At 39.1% G+C, this 24603-nt stretch overlaps 1 protein-coding gene and 1 pseudogene across 3 annotated transcripts in view; one reads left to right on the plus strand and one right to left on the minus strand.

The window, feature by feature from the left end:
• The window catches only part of COMMD1 (copper metabolism domain containing 1), a 164128-nt gene that overhangs the window by 93169 nt on the left and 46356 nt on the right, over positions 1-24603 (plus strand). The gene's annotated exons all lie outside the window — the stretch shown is intronic.
• LOC103257064 lies at positions 19063-19653 on the minus strand (annotated as a pseudogene). The gene has a single exon (XR_002481794.1). The product of XR_002481794.1 is annotated as a mitochondrial inner membrane protease subunit 1 pseudogene (transcript).

Genomic DNA, 24603 nt, shown 5'->3' on the forward strand with positions numbered 1-24603 from the left:
TTCTTTTTCTTTTTTTTTTTGATAAGATTTGTTGGGCACCTTACTTAAAATTTCACTTCTAAGGGTTAAGATACTGAGTATTTATACCATATATATTCACTGTATGTATTTGTGTGTGTGTATTTTTTTAAAGTTATATTTTCTTTCACAGTTTTATTTTAAGAACATAAATAGATACATGAAGCTTAATTCAGAGAAAACTTTAACTTTCCCTACTATTCCCAAGAGAAATCAAGTGCAGGAAGCATGCATTCATTTCCAGCTGTTGAAGGGCCACAAAACTGTGCCTGAAAATTGGGTCAACACACTTCTGAATCTGACTGTCAAGTTACTCTGCTTTATTGGGTTGGAAGCCATATCCTTTCTACTTTCCCTTGAGCAGAGAATATGTACTTCACATTTTCTTTAGGAAACCATCCCTAGCCTATATATTTATTTAAATTCTATATCTTATGATCACGGGGACACACATACAGAAGAGGGCTTGTTCAGAAAAGTTTAAGTAACTGTTCCAGCCTTAGAGAACAATCCTGTGGTTTTCCCTTTTCTTGATGAAGTATCAGAATGGCCTGTCTTTAAGGAGTTGATTAGTAAACTTGACTTAGAGAGAGGGTGTGAGAAGAGCACAGTGTGACTAGGTGGTGCTCAATGATTTTAGTCTACTCTGTGTTCTTGCACAGCAAAGGCCTTCTAAATATCAGGGGAGAATCTACGGCTATCCACCATGAACCTGCCCACTTTCATCTGATCTCAGAAGCTAAAGATCAGGGGAAATAAGTACTCCTCGCATCATGCTACTAGGATTGGAGAGCTGAAGTTACAATTTTGAGCATAACTGGCCAGTTTCTGGTAGGTAGTTATGGAAATACAGGAATGCACAACTCTGTATGACAAAGGACTATACTTACCTGTGGGGTGTCAAGTGTGAGATGTACTAGGTATTATTTTCTATCTTCTAGGAGTTAACAAAATGAAGTATCTGAAAAAGAAGTGTTCTTTTTCCTTAAAGCTATCCTGCTAAACTCAAATGTCTTTAGACCCAGGAATTCTATAGAAATTAAGAAGCTTAACTGCTCAGGTATTTTCTGGAACAGAAACATGTAGTTTTATTGCCCAAAGGCCTTCCTGGGAAAAATTAACATAGCCAGCAATTCGAAAATAATGATAACAATGACCATTTGTTGAGAGTATGTCATGTGTGCCAGTTCTTAAAACAATATTTTAAGGTAAATAAATGAAGACAACGGTTCAGAAACATTAAGCAGTGTACCCAAGGTCATACAAGTTAGTAACAGGGCTAGAGGATTAAACACAATTCTCCTTGGTAAAAATCTCATTTTTTTTCTCAAACCATGCTCTCTCTGTGAAGAATCATTTATGAAATGTATCTCTTACTCTTCGGAGTGTAGTTTCTCTTTAAAACAAGTTATGTTAAATGAATCCTGCTTTACTTTTCATGATGAAATTAGATATAATGTCATTTAAAACTAAAATCCAAAAGACAGACTTAAAATATTTCAGGAAGAAAATTAAGGTTGGAATTCTTGGAATTATATATCGCCAAGACCACTTCACCGTAGTGAAGGTTTGAGCACACGCCTGTCAGCTTACTTTTTTGTTTGTGTTATGTTCTTTAGTAAAAGAATCTTCCTTGTCCGTCAATCACGATTTTCCTCTTCACACTGTCATAGTCCCCACTCCTAAAAGGTTATGGGGATCTTGTTGGTCTGTGCCACCAAAAACTACTCTTCCTCCAGATATCCCTGATTAATGCAGGGCTGCAGTGTTACATTTTGTCAGTAGGTGCCGTCATCTGGCATATGATACGCTTGGCTTTAGTTTACTTTAAATGAATTTGTTTTCATTCTCTGGATTAAAAAATCTGATTTCTGATTTGCTTATGATGAAAAATACTTCTGATGTCCTTTGCTTGAAAAATTACATTTGTAAAGTTGATTTTTGTTTTCTTTTGCTAGTTTTACTAGTAAAAGAGGTTGAATAATCATTGAGCTGTTTTTATGCATTTTATATGATAGCACTGGGGTAATGGTGCCACTGGTAAAAACAACCCTTTGGTACAGATGAGATAATAGAGCAGTTAAAGCCTTTACCTCCAAAGGTATTTACAAAATTGAAATAATCCTTTTAAGGCCAAACAATACTCCAAACCTATTTTTCTGTGAAGATTTAGACACTTGAGAAGATTATCAAGTATCCTCTAACTTTGGACTAAGGAACACTGAGTTTATAGTCTTTCGCCCACCAAACACATATTGTTTTATTCAAAGATGCCAAGCCCTATCATCATCTTGAGATTTGTCTGTGAGTCAGAGCCTTTGGAAATACTAGCTAAGCCGGTGATATTGGATATAGCTTTGGGCAAAGAGAATAGTTTGTATCTTGACCAGTTGGAGATTGAATAAGAATAGCAGTTACTGTTCACTAAAAAATGCCTGCATTTACTAATGGCTAGGTAGTCTACGGGTATCTCTCTAAAATACTAAATTTGAGTTCACTGCATTACTTTATATTTTGGTTAGCTGCACTTCCTTCAGTTATATATATATATATATATATATATTTTTTTTTTTTTTTTTTTTTTTTAGGACCAAATCTGTTGGGGAATCATTTTTTAGTCTCATGAGTAAGATGGGAGGGTTTTTTAACTTGGGGGGGTTGTTATTTAGTAGCATACATATACAGAAATAATGGCCATATTTGCTCTGTCCTAACTTCTAATTTGAGTTAACTTGAACTCTACTTCTGGAAGTTAGGTCTAAATAAATCTACTGACCAGACCTGGCACGTGACTCACGCCTGTAATCCCAGCACTTTGGGAGGCTGAGGTGGGAGAATTGCTTGAGGCCAGTAGTTTGAGACCAACCTGGGCAACACAGCAAGACCCCTGTTCTCTACACACACACAAAAAAAATTGGCCAGGATATCTCACACCCCCTAGTGAATGTTTGGAAACAGTAGCAGAAGATAGAATGTTCTGTAGTTTTCTCCTGCCTGCTCATATACTTGAGGGGTACCCCCAAAAACTTGTAATTATCGTTTGGTGGGCAGGCCTCTTGTAGTACATGCTTCCCCCACTAGGTGAGTGTTCTAGGAACCCATCGGCATCAGCCTATCAGCTAGAGTTCTTGAGAGGCTGTGTTCAGCTTTAATGAAATTTCTTTTCTTTGGCGATCCTTTCATTGCATTTGCCCATTTCACATGATGGGTGATTTATGGGTACACCTGCCTACACTGACACTGAGTGTTCAGCAGTTTTTGACCAAATGACCCCTATGCCCCACCCTCCCTATTCACCTGATCTTGCCCCAAGTGACTTTTTTTTTTCCCTGATGAAAAAAATCCTCTATGGGAAATATTTTGCCAGTTTGGAAGAGGTGAAACAAAAAATGGCAGAAGCACTAAACGGCATCAAAATTGACAAGTTTTAAAACTGCTTTGAGCAATGGAAAAAGCATTTCGATAGGTATATTACATCAAATGGAGAGTACTTTGTAGGTGACTGAGGTTTAAACGTGTAAGAATAAATAAATAATTTTTTATAAATAAATTTCATTTTGGGGAGGATCCTTGCTCATATAAGCTATTAAATTCAAGACATCTTAAGATTTGAAACACTGTGAACTTGAAACAAAGATGGCAAACTAGTATAAGAAAGAGGGTGATTAGAGATACTTAAGAGATCCTTATTAGAGATGATGTAGGAAAAAAAAAAGTTGAAAGAGTACTGTCATTCTTCATAGCTATAGCAAGAGAGGAAGCTTCTGTATTTATCCTGGGAAAGAGCCTAACCAACTCCTTTTTATCTTTCATGTCTTAGATGTCTCTTGATTATGGAGATATTTCTCTTGACTTCCCTGTCTAGGTTAGCTCCCTCTATTAAATTGTCTTCCATGGCTCCTCCTTTTCCTTTTATTTTTTTAAGTTTTTAACTTTAAATTAAAAATTTTTTTTTGAGTCTTGAGTCTCATTCTGTTGCCCAGGGCACAATCACAGCTCACTTCAGTCTTGGCCTTCTGGGCTCAGGCTGTCCTTCCACTTCAGCCTCCCAAGTAGCTGGGACTATAGGTGTGCACCACTATGTCTGGCTAATTTGCTTTTTTTCTTTTTTTTTTTTGTAGAGGTGATGTCTCATTATGTTGCCTAGGCTGGTCTTGAAATTCTTGGTCTCAAGCAATCCTCTTGTCTCAGCCTCCTTATGTGCTGGGATTATAGGTGGGAGCCATGATGCCTGGCCTCATTCCTTTTTGAATCACTGGTGTTTACGACAGAATTGGTCATAGTGGTGCCAAATGTGAACTTGTTGCATTCATGGGAAAATTTTGATGTTATAAGAGGCTAGTAATTCAGGGTGAGAACTTACCTAACTCATTCTCTCCATAACTTTAGTTCCCTAAACTAATAACTCCCTTTAAAATCTTGCTAACTGCCTTGACGAAGTAGAGATTAGAAAAAGAATGTTAATAATGAGCTTGAAGAAAGTTAACTGTTCTAAGGGGAGAGTAGTATATAAATTACAAGAGAAATAGTCATTTGCTTTCTGATAATCATGAGACCATTAGGCCATTTGTTTTTAAATGTATTGTGCTTGTTTTTTTGGTATGTGTATTTCATTTTTCTACTTGTTCCTGGTTAGGCTTTATACCAATTTTTTTCTTGCTGTTTATGCCAGTTTGTGATTTTTGTTTGAGCATTCATTGGTTTGGTATATAAAAAGGATCACAGATGTATAGGTTTTCACCATGGTAACTAGCAGTGTGTGTGTACATCTGTGGGTAGAGCCTGAAAGATGAGAAAGAATATAATAATTATATGAATGACCCTGTAAACCTTGCCTTATAATAAGTGTTATTTCTCATAATAGTCCTTATAATTCACTGTGGTATTGAGAAGTATTTGTTATATTATTTTTAGTATATTCTTGTTTCCTTGTGGGAGGAGCGGGAAAGGGGAGAGGGAATCCAAACATTTCCCATAACCCTCATCTAGTAAAGTGTGTTTATGGCCTTCCTGCTGCTAATCTCCAAGTGGTGTTTTTACCTTTTGGCTTCCTTCTTGTTGATGTTAAATATATTAATAATTAAATTCCAAAACCCTTGCAAATCTTGGCAGCAGATTGTAGTCCATTTGTTTATTTTTCTTCTTTATGATTAACTAGGACTGTATTTTAACTTGCAGATTTAATTGATTTTGTGGCTAACACCCCTTCATTCTGTTCAGTGTTCTTTGTAACATTAGATTAGAGGAGAGATGTCATTTTGAAGGCAAGTTATTTACATTATGTCTGATAACCTTCTCATCCTCTTCCTAATTAATCTTGTGCTTTTGCTTTTTGTTGATCTCACTTTTCTACTTTGATCCTTTTATTGATTTTTATTTGGCCTCTGTTTTTTAAACTACCAATTTTTTTTTTAAGTGAGAAAGTAGGATTTATTGAGAGGACAGAGAAGCTCCCACAGTGGGAGGGGACCCGAAGGGGTTGCCAATTTGGGGCTGAAACCTGGTGCTTATATAGCTCTAAGTCCAAGCAAATTGGCTGGCACTAGCTGTGAGCTGTATCTCTTCTGATTGGTCAGCATTAAGAACCAATTGCCAGGAGGTAGGGGCCTAATGGTGAGCTGATTGGTTGCTTTTCGATCCCAGCAGTGAGCACTTAAACTGTAGCTTGAGAAGCTCACAGGGAGCTTGTTTACCAATGCTGAGCCTGGGAGGCCTGTCAGGAGTTCACTGTGTTGTTACCAGAGGACCCAACTGTCTGTCTGCCTGCCTAGCCTTTCTCTAGCTATCTCCTGTCTCATTCCCCACTCTGGAGTAGCAACCCTAACTGCCGTTAGGGAGTAAGGACAATGATCTTTTTTTTTTCTATTTAAAAAAATTGTATGTGATTGCCATTTATATCATCAGATTTTGAAAGTGAGTTTGTGGCTTAAAATAAATAGTTTAAAAACTACTTGTCTAGAATATTGGGAGAATATTTCTTAGAGCACGAGGAATTGAGATGAGTTCTGAACAATAAACCAAGCAGAGGGAGAGCCATCTGGACAGAGGTGACAGCACCGCTAATTTCCATGGCAATGTTTTTCTTTATTGTATTTCATGTTCCAAGGATCATGGTTTGGTTATAGTGGTTATTGGTCACATCGTAGATCTTAATAATTTTTGATATGATTTAACTAGTATAATATTTTTCTAGTTAAAGTGGGTGAGAGAAATACATTTAAGAAATGACAGCATGTAGTAGAAATCATACTAATTCAAGGAGAACATTGTATAGTGATTAACTGTCCAATGCTAAGGGTATAGTAGCTACCTATTTTAGCCTAGACCAAAATGGGCCAGAAATTTCATGGGCCAGAAATTTTCTGAGATTACAGTTCTCAGAAAAAAACAGACCTAGCCCTTGCTCTCCTGGAGATTTCAAAAGAAATCTCACAAATGTGTGTACAATTTAAAAAATCTCAGTTATACTCTTAACTGTGTCTTTTTGGGAAAATCTTGACAGGCCTTCTTTCAGATAGTTGTTCTTTATCTAGATTGGTGGGTTCTTCTGGGGGCTTGGGAGGAGGCTTTGCCCCTCAGGGGACATTTGGAAACATCTTTGGTTGTTTCGGCTGGGGACATGCTACTGACATCTAGTGGGTAGAAGCCAGGGATGCTGCTAAACTTCCCACAGTGCACTAGACAGCCCTACAACAAAGAATTTATCCAGCTCAAAATGTCAGTATTGCCAAGGTTGAGAAATCCTGCCCTAGGTGGACATTTCAAAGTAACTGAAAAGTCAAGTTATTGAACAGATCTTTATAAGATAGAGGCAGAACTTTCTCAGGTATTCCAGTACTGCTGTATCATGCCATCCTCTGGTTGTAGTGTTTCCTTATTGGTGGGTTTTAGACTTATTAAGAGTCTCTCTGGCCGGGCTCAGTGGCTCAGCCTGTAATCCCAGCACTTTGGGAGGCTGAGGTCAGTGGATTGCCTGAGTCCGCAGGTTTGAGACCTGCCTGGGCAACTTGGCGAGACCTCAACTCTACAATAAATTAAAAAATTAGCCGGGCGTGGTAGCACGCGCCTGTAGTTCCAGCTACTCGGAAGGCTGAGGCGGAAGGATTGCCGGAGCCCAGCAGGTGGAGGCTGCGGTGGCCGGGAGTGGCCACAGCACTCCAGTCTGGGCGACAGAGTGACTCCAACTCAAAAAAAAAAAAGAGTCTCTCTGGCATACTCAATTTATATTTTATGTTTGATCATTTCAATAGATGTAGACTAATGTAATAGTGGATGGTGGCTAGGATTTAAATTTGGAACTCTGCTTTCTTTTAAACACATTACCCAAAATTTAGTGGTCTGATTAATATATTCTTATCATTATTTCTTATTTTCAATATTCTCTGAAATTGCATAAATACATCTAACAGGTAAATCAAAAACTATGTTCATTGTGGACTGATAGGTAGCAAGGACTCAGAAAGGAATAAAGATAGATTTATTTCTAAATGAATACTCTAGAACAGCGTTTCACTAGCTTAATATGCATATAAAGCACCTGGGAATTTTATTAAAATGTAAGCTAGTGATTCAGTAATTCTGAGGTAAGGCCTGAGATTCTACATTTCTATCAAGCTTCTAAGCAGCAAATGCAGGTGAAGCTTTGGGTCATTGCACAAAATAAGTATGCTTTAAATATTACTATTCTCTGACCAAAAAGAAGATGACTGCATTTTAAAAGACTGCTTCTTTTTACTTATTGCAACTTTATTTTTTAATCATAAAAATGACAAAACTAATGTTGGAGAAAATTTGAAAAACAGAATAGAAGGAAAATCTCTCGTACTAATGTCTACTACCCCAATGAAGTTGCTAGTATTCTGTGTATCTTCTTTCAGTTATTTTATTCTAAGGGCTTTTTAAAAAAGTTGTTAAACATAGTGTATGCAATGTACAATTTTGTATTTGCTTTTGTTGGGGGGAAAAGGAAGAAAAATTCCCCTTTATTTTTTTCTCACTTGTCTTCTCTACTACTGTGTTTTGTTATTCAGCTTTGAATAATTCATTTCAGGAAACAGTTTTTCACTTAGGAAGACTACTGCTGAGAGGGACCAAGAGTCACATGCCTTGCTGGAAGGATTTCATTTTTAAGCTGACTTATGTCATGTGGCAGTTAAAAATATATTTCTCATCATTGGGAAAAACTAAAATGAGAAAAGTCTATCCTTGTAAATTTGATTTTGTTTCTTCTTGAAGATGTATGACAGTTATTCTGGAACTTGACATAGTCAAGAAATAAGCCACTGTTATTTGAAATTGAACTTTTTTCCATAATGAAATGACTTTTCCTCCTTATACTTGCTGACAAGTGTGCGATTAAATTACAAGTGTACCTTGATATGTACAGTTACTGAAAATCTGTAGGTGAGTTAAACATTTGTTATCATGAATCTTATTTTCCACTTAATTATATTATTAGTTCCGAAATACCCTCTAATGAGAAGACTGTAAATAAATTTACAGATTGTTAGAGAACATTGCCCTTTGCTCCATACTTTAATGCAGCTTATTTCTCGTATAGCCTGCTCACCTTAGACAGGTTCAGTTTATCTCATGATAGGCTTCTAGATTGACAAGTAACTAGCTTACTCTCTGGAGTTTTGAAAGTATTTTAAAAGTTCATTTAACTTCCAAGCCATCTGGAATAACTAAGGTTTCAGTAAACTGTATATGGTTTTATAATCTCAAATCATAATTTGTAGAAAGCATCATTTTAAAAAAATTATAGATTTGTTTTATTGGAGTTGTTAGAAATTTTATTGTTGTACTGAAAACTTTAACTTTTTTCATATGTTCATTTAATTATCAATGTAGAAAGTCAGTGGCTTGGAACAAACTTTCTTCTGCTCATCTTTGTTCTTTGTTTTGTATGATACTTTAACCTTTCAAGCCTCTTGATAATTTCTTTAAACTATTGCAGAAATTGCTTACATAGTGTATCTCATTGGTTAGTTAGCCCTGTTAGGTCATTGAGTATTTGTTTTATAGATTTTCTTAGGTCTGCCTCTTTTAGTAATGGATTTTTAAGTCTCCTATACTTATATCATAATTGGTTCCATTTGGTCTCCTGAAATTGATTGAAAGCTAAACTATAAATCAGTGGTCCCCAACCTTTTTGGCATCAGGGACCGGTTTTCTGGAAGATGGTTTTTCCACGGGTGATGTTCGGGGATGGTTTTGGGATGATTCAAGCACATTAAATTTATTGTACATTTTATTTCTATTATTATTACCTTGTAATATATAATGAATTGTATAGCATCACTGCTTCAACTCTACCTCATATCATCAGGCATCAGACTTTTCTTTTCTTTACTTTTTTTTTTGAGTTGGAGTCTCACTCCATCGCCCAGGCTGGAGTCAAGTGGCATGCTCACAGCCACCCTAGCACTCACTGACCTGCTGGACTCCACTGATCTTCCACTTCAGCCTTCCAAGTAGCCAGAACTATAGGCCTGTGCTACCACACCAGGCTAATTTTTTTTTTTTTTGGTTGAGATGAGGTCTTGCCAGGCTGCCCAGGCTGTTCTTATACCCATGGGCTCAGGCAGTCCCCTAACCTCAGCCTCCCACAGTGTTGGGATTACAGGCTTGAGCCATTGTGCCCAGCCTGGCGTCAGATTTTCATAAGGATCACACAACCTAGATCCCTTGTGTGCACAGTTCACAGTAGGGTTCTTGCTCCTATGAGAATCTAACTCGCCTGCTGATCTGACAGGAGGCGGAGCTCAGGCAGTAGTGTGAGCAATGGGGAGCTGATATAAATACAGATGAAACTTTGGTCATACAGCCCGGTTCCTAACAGGTACTGGTTTGTGGCCTCCTGCTGTAAATAGTCCAAAGGTTTTAAAAGCCATATGTTCAGTAAAGCATTTAATGGTTTAGTAGGATCATGTACTCTGTCAAGTTATCAGTGTGATTAAGCGTCATAGCAACTATTAGCATTCTGTGAATATGCCAAATACTTAGCTCATTTACTAAACTGAGTTCACTCTTTATACAAACAGCCCTTCAGACCTACCACATTATATTGGAGAAATAGTAATAAAAAGTTCCATTTCTTCTTTCTCAGAGAATGTATCACTCTTTCAGTCTTCTTCAAAGGGATGACTCTACAGCTTTCTCCAAAGGAGACTCTTAACCATCGGTTTCTCTTTAGCTATTGTTGTCAGTTGGGATTAAGTTCATCTGCAAATAATAGAGAGCCAAATTAGCAAAAGCTTTAAAAAGATAAAAGTTTACTTCTTTTTTATGTAAATGTATGGAGATAAGCTCTGTTCCAGATTACTCCATTGTCCCTTGGGTGTGATTTTTATTCTCTTGGCCCAAGAGACCATTATATCCACGTCTCAGGTAACAGGGTGCAGGAAGGGTCAAAGAAAGGGGCAAAAGGTTCATACCTACTGTCCTTGAAGGAAGATTTTTTTGTTTAAACTACCACAACCCATTCAATAGAACCTAGTCACATGGTCATATTGATGTGGCAGGAAGGGGGTTGGTAGCAGTTAAATTAATTTCCTTTTGAAAACCAAGCATCAAGCTGTAAAGACTCACCAGACCGGTTTTGTTTGAAAAGGCCAAATGGTCAGAGACTGATGGCTCTCGTGGAAATGCAAAAGAGCAACTAAATCACAGACTTATCCAAAACCCCTCTTTTGAAGTTGACGATTTACAACTCTGCTTGCAGACCCTGCTGCCTTGCATTTCCTGGAGACCATTTGTTCTTTGAAAAATCTGATTTTGCTGAGTACAGCCTTGTAAGATTCCAAAGAGAATGTGTAATCGCTCAACACGACCCCCTCCCTTACCTAAACAAGGCTATAAGACCCCTCTTCTTCTGTTCTATGGGGCCGACCTGAAAGCTTTAGCCCTGTTGAGCCCGCTGGGCTGGCTGGTGTAATAAAGTGCCACTTCCTATAATAGTCTCGGTGTCACGATCTCTCTGTCTTCCCACTACAATATCTATCTGCAGGGGCAGGAGGGACATGGTTTTATTCTGGGTACTTACATATCCAATTAATTACTGCAGAAGAAGATTGATTTTGAGGAAAAAATGGCAGCCTGTCACACTCACCGTATTTACTGTTTCATTCACTGTCATTGCACAGAATAAATTTTAATATAATTTTGTTTCAATTTTAGCATAGGAGCTTTAGGATGTTATTGATAAGGTCTTTACTGAGGCTAGGCTAAGATGAGGGGAAAAATAGAACTGACATAAGCTATGTGTTAGCGTAATCACGTAATCTCTCCTTTCCTTTGGAATTTCCATATACCACCTCAGAGTTTATTTTCTCACGAATCACTGCAGTTTCTTTATCATTTGGGCCAAAGGGACAGCTGACTAGTGGTTTATGGAAGATTCTTCCAGTCTTCAAAGACTCCTGGGCATAAAACCTAGGCTAAAACCGGGCTCAGTGGCTCAGTCTGTAATCCCAGCACTTTGGGAGGCTGAGGTGAGTAGATTTCCTGAGCCTGCGGGTTCGAGATCCGCTTGGGCAACTTGGTGAGACCTCATCTCTACAATAAAATCAAAAAATTAGCCGGGTGTGGTAGCGCACGCCTGTAGTTCCAGCTACTTGGAAGGCTGAGGCGGAAGGATAGCCAGAGCCCAGTAGGTTGAGACTGCGGTGGCCGGGGGCGGCCACTGCACTCCAGTCTAGGTGACAGAGTGAGACTCCGACTCAAAAAAAACCTAGCCTAATTAAAAAGTATCATTCTCAATAATACTCTAAAATTTTGATGATCTAGACCATCCCCTTAGAAAGTCAAGGATGCCCACCTCATCTCCTGAGCGCATCAGAGTATTAAAATGTGAGTCACAGAATAATAAGAGGAAGATGAGCATGGGAGCACTTACAGAGGAAACATGACAGAATAAAAAAAAAAGTTTCCCCAGTAATGTAGGGCATTTAAAGCAAGATACCATCCATAGAAACAGAATTTAGAACTCCAAAAAATTGGGAACCCTGAAAAAGAAATGAAGAGTAAGACCAGCTAATGGGAAATAATTTGTCCCTGTATTTTTGGAATTACTTGTCGTTATTTGTTTTTTAGTGTCAAATTTTTATTAATAGGATTTGGTACAATGAATAATGGGCTGGGAGCAGTGGCTCATACCTATAATCCCAGCACTTTGGGAGGCTGAGGTGGGGAGTACTACTTGAGGCCAGCAGTCTGAGACCAGCCTGTGCACCATTGTGAGGCTTCGTTTTTACAAAAAATTTTCAAAATAATTATCTAGGTGTGGCAGTACACACCTATAGTCCAAGCTACAGGGAATGCTGAGGTGGTAGGGTCATCTGAGTCCAGGAGGTTGAGACTGCAGTGAGCTGGGATTGTGCCACTGCACTCCAACTTGGGCCACAGAGTGTTACTATGTCAGGAAGGGAGGGAGGGAGGAAGGAAGGAGGTGATACTTCTCCTTCTCTTTCCTAGTAGATGAGAGAAACAATATCAATTCTCAACTTGTCATGATCTACATGCATATTTTAGACTGATTATCTGAACCTACTGTGAGAAAAAAATAGGGAGAGCCAATTCCTTCTTCTGAGGTGTCCAAATAAGCTGAGTTCCGTGGAATCAACTGACTTCAACAGAGGGATGTCAGGATGACTGAAAAAGGGTGGACTGCCATAATGCAGTCCAGTGGGACATCTGGACCGAATTCCAAAGATCAGTGGATATGTCCATGGATATCACATTGATAGTACACCTGCTACTCCAAAGAAGGAGGGCTTTTTACATGTGAAGTATTAATAGTTAGTTTATGTAGAGTATTTACGTATGATTGAATGTTTCATTTTTGTCAATTTAAAATGAAGCCTGGAAACAAAAATAGACAAATGAGATTTAATTAAACTAAAAAAATCTTCTGCCCAGAAAAAGAAATATTTAGCACAATAAAGAGATAACTCATTGAATGGGAGAAAATATTTGCAAATTATTCATCTGACAGGGGACTAATATTAAGAATGTACAAGGACACTTTGGGAGGCCAAGGTAAGAGGATTGCCTGAGCCCCAGAGCCCAGCAGGTTGACGCTGGGATGACCATGAGTGTGCCACTGCACTCCAGCCTGGGTGATGGAGTGAGACTCCAACTCAAAAAAAAAAGAGAAAAAGACATGAATAGATATTTTTCAAACAGAAGACATATAAATGACCAAGGGGTATATGAAAAAATGCACATCATCATAAATTATCAGAGAAATGCAAGTTGGGACCACAATGAGATATCATCTAGCCCCAATAGAATGGCTATTATTACAAAGACAAAATTTTCTTTTTTTTGAGTTGGATTCTCACTCTGCTGTCTAGGCTAGGGTGCCATGGCATGCTCACAGCCACAGCAACCTTGACCTGCTGGACTCAAGCGATCCTGCTGTGTCACCCTTCCAAGTAGCTGGAACCACAGGTGTGCGGCACCACGTCCGGCTAATTTTTTTATTTACTGTAGAGACGAGGTCTCGCCAAGTTGTTCAGACTGGTCTTGAACCCCTGAGCTCAGGCAGTCCACTCGCCTCAGCCTCCCAAAGTGCTAGGATTGCAGGCTGAGCCACTGCGCCTGGCAAGAAAAGGGAACTTTTATAGCCATTGGTAGATAAGTACAGCCTCTATAAACAACAATATGGAGATTACTCAAAGAATACAAGTAGAACTACCTTTTGACCCAGCAATTCTACCACTGGGTATCTACCCAAAGGGAAAAAAATCAATATATATATATATATAAAATAACTTGCATATGTATGTTTATTGAAGCACTGTTAATAATAGCAAAGATATGGTATCAACCTAAGTGTCCGTCAACAGATAAATGGATAAAGAAAATGTGGCAGATATACACAGTGGAATACTATTCAGCCATAAAGAATTAAATCATGTCTTTTTCAGCAACATAGTTGAAACTGGAGGTTATTATCTTAAGTGAAACAAACCAGACTTAGAAAGACAAATACTACATGTTCTCACGTATAATTGTGTTCTTAAAAAATATATTCCCATGGATGTAGATTGTGGAATGATAGATAATGGAGACTCAGAAGGGTGAGGAAGTGGAAGAGGAGAGGAGGGTGAAAAATTGCGTAATGGGTACAATATACATTATTCCAGTGACAGATACCCTGAAAGCTCTGACTTAACCACTGCGCACTTTATGTAACAAAATTGTATGTGTACCCAATACAGTTGTACAAATAAAAAGGAAAAAAGGCCTGGAAAACTAAGAATTTGGTGTCCTTTATTCAACTGCGGATGTTTTAGAAATAATTACAGGGCAAGCTAAAAGGTACATTTCTTATGGAGTACTTTTCAAATATCTCAAAGTACTTTAAACATAACTTGTATACTAAATTCAAAACAATTTAAGTAACTTTCTCAAGAAAATGTAGAGTTATACTTAAAAAATGAAAGGAAATACATTATAAATCTAAAATAAATACAACACAGTGGGCATGTTAGCAAAATACTAAGAAATATAATTCTATGTATCATGAATTGAGTAGAAGAATGCAAGCCTATTAGGTCTACAAACCAGTTTTCAAATGTCTCTTCCTGGAAGCCTGTCTTGATTTTTTTTAAAGAAGTAATTTCCTCACTGTTTTATTATGAAAATTTTCAAACATACAGAAAAGTTGAAAGAATTACCCTGCAACACTTGTATACTCACCATATATATTCTACAATACTTAACATTTTGCTATTTTTGCCTTACCACTATCTCTTCATCCATCCATCCTTTTTATTTTTTTTGAGTTGGAGTCTCACTCTGTCGCCCAGACTGGAGTGCAGTGGCACGTTCCCAGCCACTGCAGCCTCACCCTGCTGGGCTCCAGAGATCCTTCCGCCTCAGCCTTCCAAGTAGCCGGAACTACAGTCATGTGCTACCATGCCCAGCTAATTTTTTATTTTTTAATTTAGAGACGAGGTCTTGCCAAGTTTCCTGGGCAGGTCTCGACCCGCGGGCTCAGGCAATCCACTCGCCTCAGCCTCCCAAAGTGCTGGGATAACAGGCTGAGCCACCGAGCCCGGTTGATCCTTTTTTTTTACAAATATATTTCAAAAGTTAAGTTGCAAGCATCAGGACACTTCTGTAAACTCTTCTACATGCATTTTATTAACTAGATTTATGACTTCTAAGAAAAAATTTGCATGAAGTGCTGAAATCTTAATTGTATTATTTCATGATTTTTTATTTTAATTTTTATATTTTATTTATTAGAGTCGGTGTCTAACTCTGTAGCCCAGGCTGGAGTACAGTGGCACACTCACAGCCACTGCAGCCTCAACCTGCTGAGCCCAGGCAATCCTGCTTCAGCTTCCCAAGTAGCTGGAACCACAGGCATGCGCCACCACACCTGGCTAATGTAGAGACGTGGTCTCGCCATGTTGCTCAGGCTTGTCTTAAACCCCTGAGCTCAGTCAGTCCTCTCGCCTCTGCCTCTCCCAAAGTGCTGGGATTACAGGTGTGAGCCACTGCACCCAGCACTATTTTATTTATTTTTTTGAGACAATGTGTCTCACTCTGTCGCCCAGGCTGGAATGCAGTGGCGTGTGATCATAGCTCACTGTAACCTCAAATGCCTGGGCTCAAGTGATCCTTCTACTTCAGCTTCCCAGTTAGCTGGGACTACAGGTGTGCGCTACCATGCTTGGCTTTGATTTGGTTGTTTTATAGTTTTTATGTGTCTGTTGTGATTTCCTGTCTGTGCATTTATTTCAAAATCTTTTTTCCTTACATCTTTAAGCATGATTATTGTAGCTTTATCTGCTAATTATTCCAGCACCTAGGTAATTTCAAGTTTGGTCTCCAATCATTGTCTTTTTGAGTGTGTGTCACATTTTCCTGTTTCTTCATATGTCTCATAGTTGTGTTTTGGACACAAAACTGGACTGGACATTGGTAATGATGCATTGTAGATATAGATTCTGTTATGATCCTCTGAGGAATATTGTTTTTGTTTGTCTGCAGGCAGCTAACTTGGTTGAGTCCAACATCAAACTCTCTCCCCTGCAGTGAGTACCTGCAAAAATTTTAGATAGTTTAGCTTTATCTGGACTTCTTGGAATCTGTTTCCAAGCATGTGGAGTTTACTTGTCAGCCAGAAATCTCTGTAGAGTTTATATGGGGACCTGAAGGGGTTGCCTTTTTTTTTCTTTTTTTAAAAGGCAGGTTCTTGCTTTGTCACCCAGGCTGGAGGGCAGTGGCATTCTCCTAGCTCACTGTAGTCTTGAAATCCTGGGCTCAAGCGATCTTTCCACTTCAGCCTTCAATGTAGGTAGGACTACAAATGCATACCACCACTCTAATTTTTATTTTTGTAGAGATGGATCTCACTATATTGCCCAAGCTGATCTTGAACTCCGAGCCTCAAACCATCTTCCTGCCTCAACTCCCGGAAGTGCTGGCATTACAGACATTGAGCCATTACATCCAGCCTTTGAGGCTGTTTTTCTTTAAAGAATTTTTCTTCAATTTCTGGCTGATATAGTACCTGAAACGCCATGCTTTGGGTTCCTCAAGCCAGTACAACTGCGGGTTGCTGCCCAGGTTTTGCCAACCCAGCACTAACTGAAGCCTGCCCTTGACAAAAAACTGGTTAAAAAATTTTAAAAAGGGGTCAGTTAACTCTCTCAGCTAGTGCTATTACTAGGTTTGACTTCCAGTAATTTGCATCTGCTGTTTTTCAGTGTCTTCAAATAGTTTCTGCTCTTGTTTTGTCCAGTTTTTATAATTCTCATTTGTGGGATGGTAGGTTAAATATAGCTACCCTGGCTCAGTGGCTCAGCCTGTAATCCCAGCACTTTGGGAGGCCGAGGTGAGTGGATTGCCTGAGCCCACGGGTTCAAGACTCACTCGGGCAACTTGGCGAGACCTCATCTCTACAATAAATCAAAAATTAGCCGGGTGTGGTAGTGCGCGCCTGTAGTTCCAGCTACTTGGAAAGGCTGAGGCGAAAGGATCGCCAGAGCCCAGCAGGTCGAGGCTGCGGTGGCTGGGAGCGTGCCACTGCACTGCAGTCTGGGTGACAGAGTGCGACCCCAACTCAAAAAAAAAAAAAAAAAAAAAAAAAAATATATATATATATATATATATAGACACACACACACACACACACACTCCACCATTAGTGAGAATTGAGCATTTTCTTTTGTTTTTAAACAACCAAACAAAAGCTACCTAAAACTCTTTTTTGGAGAAGAGAATGAGGAAAGATGACTTCAAACAATGCCTTTTCTAGACACCAGGATCATACATATCATTGATATTCTATATCTGCTATTAAAAATTGGAAATAAAAAGGCAACATGATATGAGGAAAGCTGAGTGTAAGTTTCAAGAGACCTAAACTGTAGTCTCAGCTCTTGCATTAACCAAATGTTTTCCTGTGATCTCAAGGTAAATTTACTTTTTATTTTCTTTAAAAACTTTGGAAATAAATGTCTCTGTTCATTTATATTTTAAGTTTTATCATTATCTTCATATGACTTTGCCTAGACCATCTAGAAATTGCTTTATGGGAAGTAGTTTTATGTTAATGTTAGATGCAACTTATGTTGAATTTGAATTATGAAAATAGGAAAAAAAGCTCAATAAAAAATGAAAAACAATACTTAATGGAAAATAGAGACTACTTTTTAAGGCAAAAAAGTACTACAGTACTACAGTGTGCTAAGTGCTTACAGACTTACTTTTCCAAAAGGTATATATACACACACATTTGGACACTACTAATATCAATAAAATGTATCTCTGTATAATTAACTCAGTTTTTAGAACTACATTACTTGATTCTCATCAAAGGTTAGCAGAAAGTGTATGGCAGTTTGTTTTTAGATTTTTTTGGTCCTATGGAGCCTGTGAATTTATGAGATTTGTTAAGATCTTCAGACATTGTTCTGGCGGGGTGCTGCTAATAACACATCTGCTACTTGTAATATTGTGTCTCATCATCACCCCGTAGTAAAATAATGCATTGCCCACCAACTGTACTCAGTTTTCAAGGCACAGAGCAACAAGCCACAAAGGCGCACCTGTTTAACCAGCTGTTGTTGAGTAATGACGAAACTATTAAATACATCACACCTGGACCATCCCTGGATAATAAATTTACTCTAATTGAGATCTGCACTTTGAGTTGTTTTTTCATTAGCAAGTATGCACTTGCATAGACCTCCTTTCAGTCTTTTTTTTGTTTGGTGGCATGTATTTATGAGAAAAAAAATTCTACATACTGAAATGTTTTAGAACCTGACAAATTTCACATGTACATAATTCTTTTTTTTGAGTTGGAGTCTCACTCTGTCACCCAGGCTGCAGTGCAGTGGCATGCTCACAGCCACCACAGCCTCTGCCTGCTGGGCTCGGGCGATCCTTCCGCCTCAGCCTTCCAAGTAGCTGGAGGTCCAGGCGTGTGCCATCACGCCTGGCTGATTTTTTTATTTATTGTAGAGATGAGGTCTCACCAAGTTGCCTAGGCTGGTCTCAAACTCCTGAGCTTGGGCAATCCTCTTGCCTCAGCCTCCCAAAATGCTGAGATTACAGGCTTGAGCCATCACACCCGGACTTCGTAATTCTTTATGCTTTAATTTTTGCTGTTTGTTGTGCTGTTTTTTTTCTAACAACTTATTCTATGAACTCAAAAGGAGTTTTAACTACTAACATAAGTTTCATCAAACATAAAAACATTAAGAATCTTTTTTGCATAAACTTTAATGTGGGTATTTTTAGCACTTTTTTTGAGATTAGAGACTTAAATTTAGTGATTATATTTTCATTTCTAGAAATTCTGTTTGACTTTCCAAATATGTCTGGTCATTTAAAATAATATATTCTTCATTCTGTATCTGACGACTCCCTTTGTGAAGTTGTTGAAGGTCTAGATTCTGTTATTTTTGCTTATCTCATTCATGGTAGCTTTTTCCCTGTGTTTTATCATTTTGGATTGAAATCTCATGTGATCTCTTTGTTACCTTCTCTATGGTATAAGTAGATTTTTTTTTTAATAGCAAATAGTTTATTGTTAAGTACATGGTTTCAGTGGTAGTAATAAGTTTAATAGGAGACAATAATCAAGTCAAAAGAACAAATGCTTATTAATCATCAGAAAATCTTTGGCCATTAGGGCTGTCACATAAAAATCCAAAATCACTGAGAGGCCGAATCTTAAAGAAGATTTGTCCTCTTGTCAGTTCATATGGAATAGCTCCATAGTACCTGGAATCTGTGGAATTCTGCCAATTATCACCTTCTAACCAAACATGACCAGTTGGCACATAGCGATGACTTTTAAAGAAATCTGATGGCCGATCAGTGAGGATTCTGTCTCCTTCCAAGCCAACTACTCTTTTACAAATATTTGATTTTGGATCACTTGGGCTTTTTGCAATCACAATGTTACCTCTTTGAATACCATAAAAATATCTACTGAGATTTTCTGCAAAGGCAATATCTAATTTTGAGTTGTAGGCTCCGTCGATGATCCAGAACACATGATGTACCACTAATATATACAAAAGCACAACGAGCTGTGCAGCCATACTGAATGGTGTAGCCAACGAGTTAGAAGGTTTTCCCCAGAACACTATGAAGCATAGTTCTGTGTGGACTTTGCTCCCATTGGCCTTAGGTCTGTTCTATAATACATTCAAGTTTTAGGGAAGTTGCAGGGCTTCCACCAAAAAAAAAAATCGAAGCATACCTCAGAGCACATGTGGGTGATCCATGATTTCAGGAATCTTTCTAGTTAATCCAACGTGAATGGAGACACTCAAGACCAGAAGAGCATTAGGCAATATCAGAAGACCCACCTCTGGTCCCAGGGAACCCTGGAGACCCTCATTCGGTACTCAGGTGGGCTTTTCTCGTAAGTAGATTTTTGACTTGTTTATTTGGGGAGGAGAAAGCTCTCTGAAGTTTGCAGCTTCACACACGAATCTCCATTTCCTCTCTGGCTTATGTGGGCCTCAGGCATCGTCTTCTGTCTTATGTGATCAATAAAATTCACTGATTTTTCAACTCCCTCTTTATTCTTGGCCCCCTTGATTTTGTGTGAGCTTAGCCTTTATTTAAAAGGATGTGAATCTATAGAATTTGAATTATGTATTTATTCAATTAACTTTTCTTTTGAGTCTGTGTCTCACTTTGTCTTCCAGCCTGGAGTATAATGGCATGCTCATAGTTCCCTGCAGCTTCAGACTCCTGGGTTCAAGCAGTCCTCCTGCCTCAACTTCCCAATGTGCTAGAATTGCAGGCATGAGCCATTGCACACAGCTCAACATTTTAAAATGGCTTTTAAGGTGCTGTGGCTCACACCTGTAATCCCAGCACTTTGGGAGGCCAAGGCAGGCAGATTGCTTACATCCAGAAGTTTGAGACCAGCCTGGACAACATAGCGAAATCTCAGTTCTACAAAAAATAAATTAGTTGGGAGTGGCGGCATACTCCTGTAGTCCTGGCTACTTGGAATGCTGAGGTGGAAGGATTGCCTGAGACCAATAGGTGGAGGCTACCATGAGCCATGATTGTCATGATCATGCCATTGCATTCCAGCCTGGGCAGAGTGAGACCTAAACTTAAAAAAAAAAAAAAAATCTTTTAAGAGATTTTTTAGGATTTTTTGTCCACCATGTTTTTAGAAACTAAGGTCCCTATCCTTATCTACATTAACTCAAGTAGTATTATTAAAGTCATTCTGGATGGGGTGTGGTGGCTCATGCCTATATTCTCAGTACTTTGGGAAGCCAAGGTGAAAGGATTGCTTGAGCCCAGCAAGTTTGAGACCAGTCTGGGCAACACAGTGAGATCCTATCCCTACAAAAAAATCAAAAAATTAGCTAGCCATGATGGTGAGTGTCTATATTCCCAGGTATTCAGAAGGTTAAGAGAGAAGGATCGCCTGAACCCAGGAGGTCAGGGCTATGGCGAGCAGTGCTTTTGCCACTGTACTCCAGTCTGGGTGACATAGTGAGACCCCAAAACAAAACAAAAAGCAAAACTAATTATAATACCAAGCCACTATGAAAAGTACATTAGTGGTGTTTTATATGTATTTACCTTAAAGGGCACTTGGAATTTAATTGTTACTTTCATTTTTTTGTTTACTTTTTGAGTCGGAGTCTCATTCTGTCTCCCAGGCTTGAGTACAGTGGCACACTCATGGCCACTGTAGCTTCGACTTGCTGGATTCAGGTGATCCTTCCGCCTCAGTCTTCCAAATAGCTGGAACCACAGGTAGGCGCCACAATGCCTGGCTGATTTTTTGATTTATTGTAGAGATAAGGTCTCACTGTGTTGCTCAGGCTGGTCTCGAACCCCTGAGTTCAGGCAATCTTCTCGCCTCTGCCTCCCAAAGTGCTGGGATTACAGGTGTGAGCCACTGGGCCCAGCTTGTTACTTTCATTTTAAATACTGTTTCCAAAATACTGTCATATAGTTGCTAAGGGTATTATGTTTATCATAATTATTAATTTGTTTTTAATAAAAGTTTCTGGGTGAAACTTTTGATAGATTACGCCTCATAGCAAAAAAAGGCTCTGGTGATCCTTCTGCCTCAGCCTTCCAAGCAGCTGGAACTACAAGTGCGCACTACCATGCCCGGCTAATTTTTTATTTATTGTAGAGATGAGGTCTTGCCAAGTTGCTCGGGCTGGTCTTGAACCCACAAGCTCAGGCAATCCTCTCGCCTCGGCCTCCTAAAGTGCTGGGTTTACAGGCTGAGCCACTGAGCTCAGCCTGAGGAAGAACCATTTAACTGAAAAGTTTTTTGTGATGATTTGAATTATTTTGTGCAGTTTAAATATTAAATTAGGATTTTAAAAGCTGTGAAATAAAATGAAAAAAAAAAGTATGGAAAGTAACTAGTCACAATGGAAGGAGTGTGTGACCAAACCAGGTGTGGTAACTGGGTCTTTCCATTTACCATGAAGTACATCAGAATTTCCCACTCAGTTTGATCATAGGCAGTGAGAGTGACATTACTCATATTTAATTGGAATTGACTAAGGGTACTATTGTCGTCATTTCTTTTGAAAGATGAAATAGGAGAGAGGGCTGGGCATAGTGGCTCACACCTGTAATCCTAGCATTTTGGGAGGAGGATTGCTTGAGGTTAGGAGTTTCAGAACAGCCTGGTTAACATAGTGAGAACTTGTCTCTATTTTTAAAAAAAAATTGGAGAGAGGACAACCGGATTCTTAAATTACTTATCATTTATTATTAGTTATTTCCTGAAACTACCCATAGACACTCCCTATCCTCCCCTCTTTTTCACTACTGTGCTCTAGCTCTTAAGATGATCTTTTTTATTTGAGTTGGAGTCTCACTCTGTTGCCCAGACTGGAGTGCAGTGGCCAGGAGCGGGCTCCTGCTGGGCTCCAGCGATCCTTCCGTCTCAGCCTTCCAAGTAGCTGGAACTACAGGCATGCGCTACCACACCCGGCTAAATTTTGATTTATTGTAGAGATGAGGTCTCGCCAAGTTGCCCAGACGGGTCTCGAACCCGCAGGATCAGGCAATCCACTCACCTCGGCCTCTAGCCCATAGTGCTGGAATTACAGGCTGAGCCACCGAGCCTGGCCAAGATGATCTTTGCTTAGCATTTAGATAATTATCCTATAGATTGAGGGAGAAAAGGGCAAAATATTTGCATGAAACTGATTATGAAAATGCCTAAACTCCCAGGGAACAATAAGGGGAAATTCTGTCTGCAGTTGCTTTACTTCTCAAGTGACTGATCAGGAATGCAAATTAAAATCAAATCTGTATAGATTTGATGGACTGTTTGTTATTGTTAAATTCCTAGGTTCATGTTTCAGTATCAGATGTGGAAAAAAGGATGGAACCTGGTTTATGTGAGTCTACTAAATTAGTCTCCTAAATGAAAAATCAGAAAAAAAATCTGTTTGTGTAGCTCACTCAAGGCATTTTCCTGTTTACACACTTGACCTTCAACAGTCTGTTGTTAGTAATTGTTTTCCTCAAGATCTGTGGGGTTATGTAACTTTAGGTTGTAGCAGAGAAAAAGTAATATTTTTTTTCCTCACCCATTGCAAGGTTCATGGCAGCAGAGTGAGACTCCAACTCAAAAAAAAAAAAAAATGAAATGAAGACCAAAGACCCAGGAAAAACTGTGTATTTTTTATACTTAGATTTGATGAGTAAAGGATAGTTGTATGATTGGACAAAAAAAGATACGATCCTATAGTAAAAAACTAGGGGTAACTTAGCATGGCCTCTTTGTCAGACTCTTCTTGGCCTCTCTGTGTAAGATTCCTTCCCCCTAAGGACAGGATAGGACACCTGTCACTTGAGGACTTGAGGATTTTCAAGAGAAGTGGTCAGAGAAACCTTTTTGCTTTTAAGCTTTTCTCAGTTTCCTTCAGCTTTTAAAATATTTAGTATGCCGAAGTGCCATATTTTGAGGTATTGTAGTCTGAGCCCTGACAAGATCATTTATGGTAGGACTTTTACTAGAATTGATTTCTTTTTTTTTTTTTTTGAGTTGGAGTCTCACTCTGTCACCCAGACTGGAGTGCAGTGGCCGCTCCCGGCCACCACAGTCTCGACCTGCTGGGCTCCGGCGATCCTTCCGTCTCAGCTTCAAGTAGTTGGAACTACAGGAGCGCGCTACCACGCCCGGCTAATTTTTTGATTTGTTGTAGAGATGAGGTCTCGTCAAGTTGCCCAGGCGGGTCTTGAACCCGCGGGCTCAGGCAATCCACTCACCTTGGCCTCCCAAAGTGCTGGGATTACAGGCTGAGCCACTGAGCCCGGCCTCTATTCATTCTTAAAGCCATTTTCGATTTACAGGATGCTGACTACTATCAAACCCCAGTCAATGAAGAAACACACTGATCACAATACAGTCACCAAATAAAGTCATTCAGTTTATAGTACCAATTAATTGAGAAAGGGTAAACATATAGGTCGGTATAATAGAATGTAGAGTTCCAGAATTAAACTGACAGTTATATAATCAATTTATTTTTAACAAAGAAGACTCAGTGGGGAAGGGATAGGACAAAGCCCCAAGAAATTGGGCTGGCACAATTAGACATCTTTCTGTGTGGAAGGGAAAAAAAGAACCTGAGCTATACCTTAAACCACATACAAAAATTGACTCAAAATACATCATTAGGCCAGGCAAGGTGGCTCATGCCTTGGCAAACGAAGCCACGAGGATCGCATGAGGCCAGGAATTCAAGACCTGGGCAACATAGGAAGACCCCATCTCTACAAAAAATTTTTTAAAAAAAAATTAGCTCGACATTGTCACACATGCCTATAGTCCCAACAACTTGGGAGGCTAAGATGGAAGGGTCACTTGAGCCCAGGAGATTGAGGGTGCAACAAGCTATGATCGTGCCAGTGCAATCCAGCCTGAGTGACAGAGCAAGACCCTAAAACACCAAAAGCCAGAGGCAGTGGTTCATGCCTGTAATCCCAACACTTTGGGAGGTGGAGGCGAGAGGATCGCCTGAGCCCAAGGTTTTTTTTTTTTTTGAGTTGGAGTCTCACTCTGTCACCCAGACTGGAGTGCAGTGG

This window comes from Carlito syrichta, unplaced genomic scaffold (assembly GCF_000164805.1).
Source record: "Carlito syrichta isolate Samal-C Ts95f unplaced genomic scaffold, Tarsius_syrichta-2.0.1 Scaffold301513, whole genome shotgun sequence".
Taxonomy (NCBI): Eukaryota; Metazoa; Chordata; class Mammalia; order Primates; family Tarsiidae; genus Carlito; species Carlito syrichta.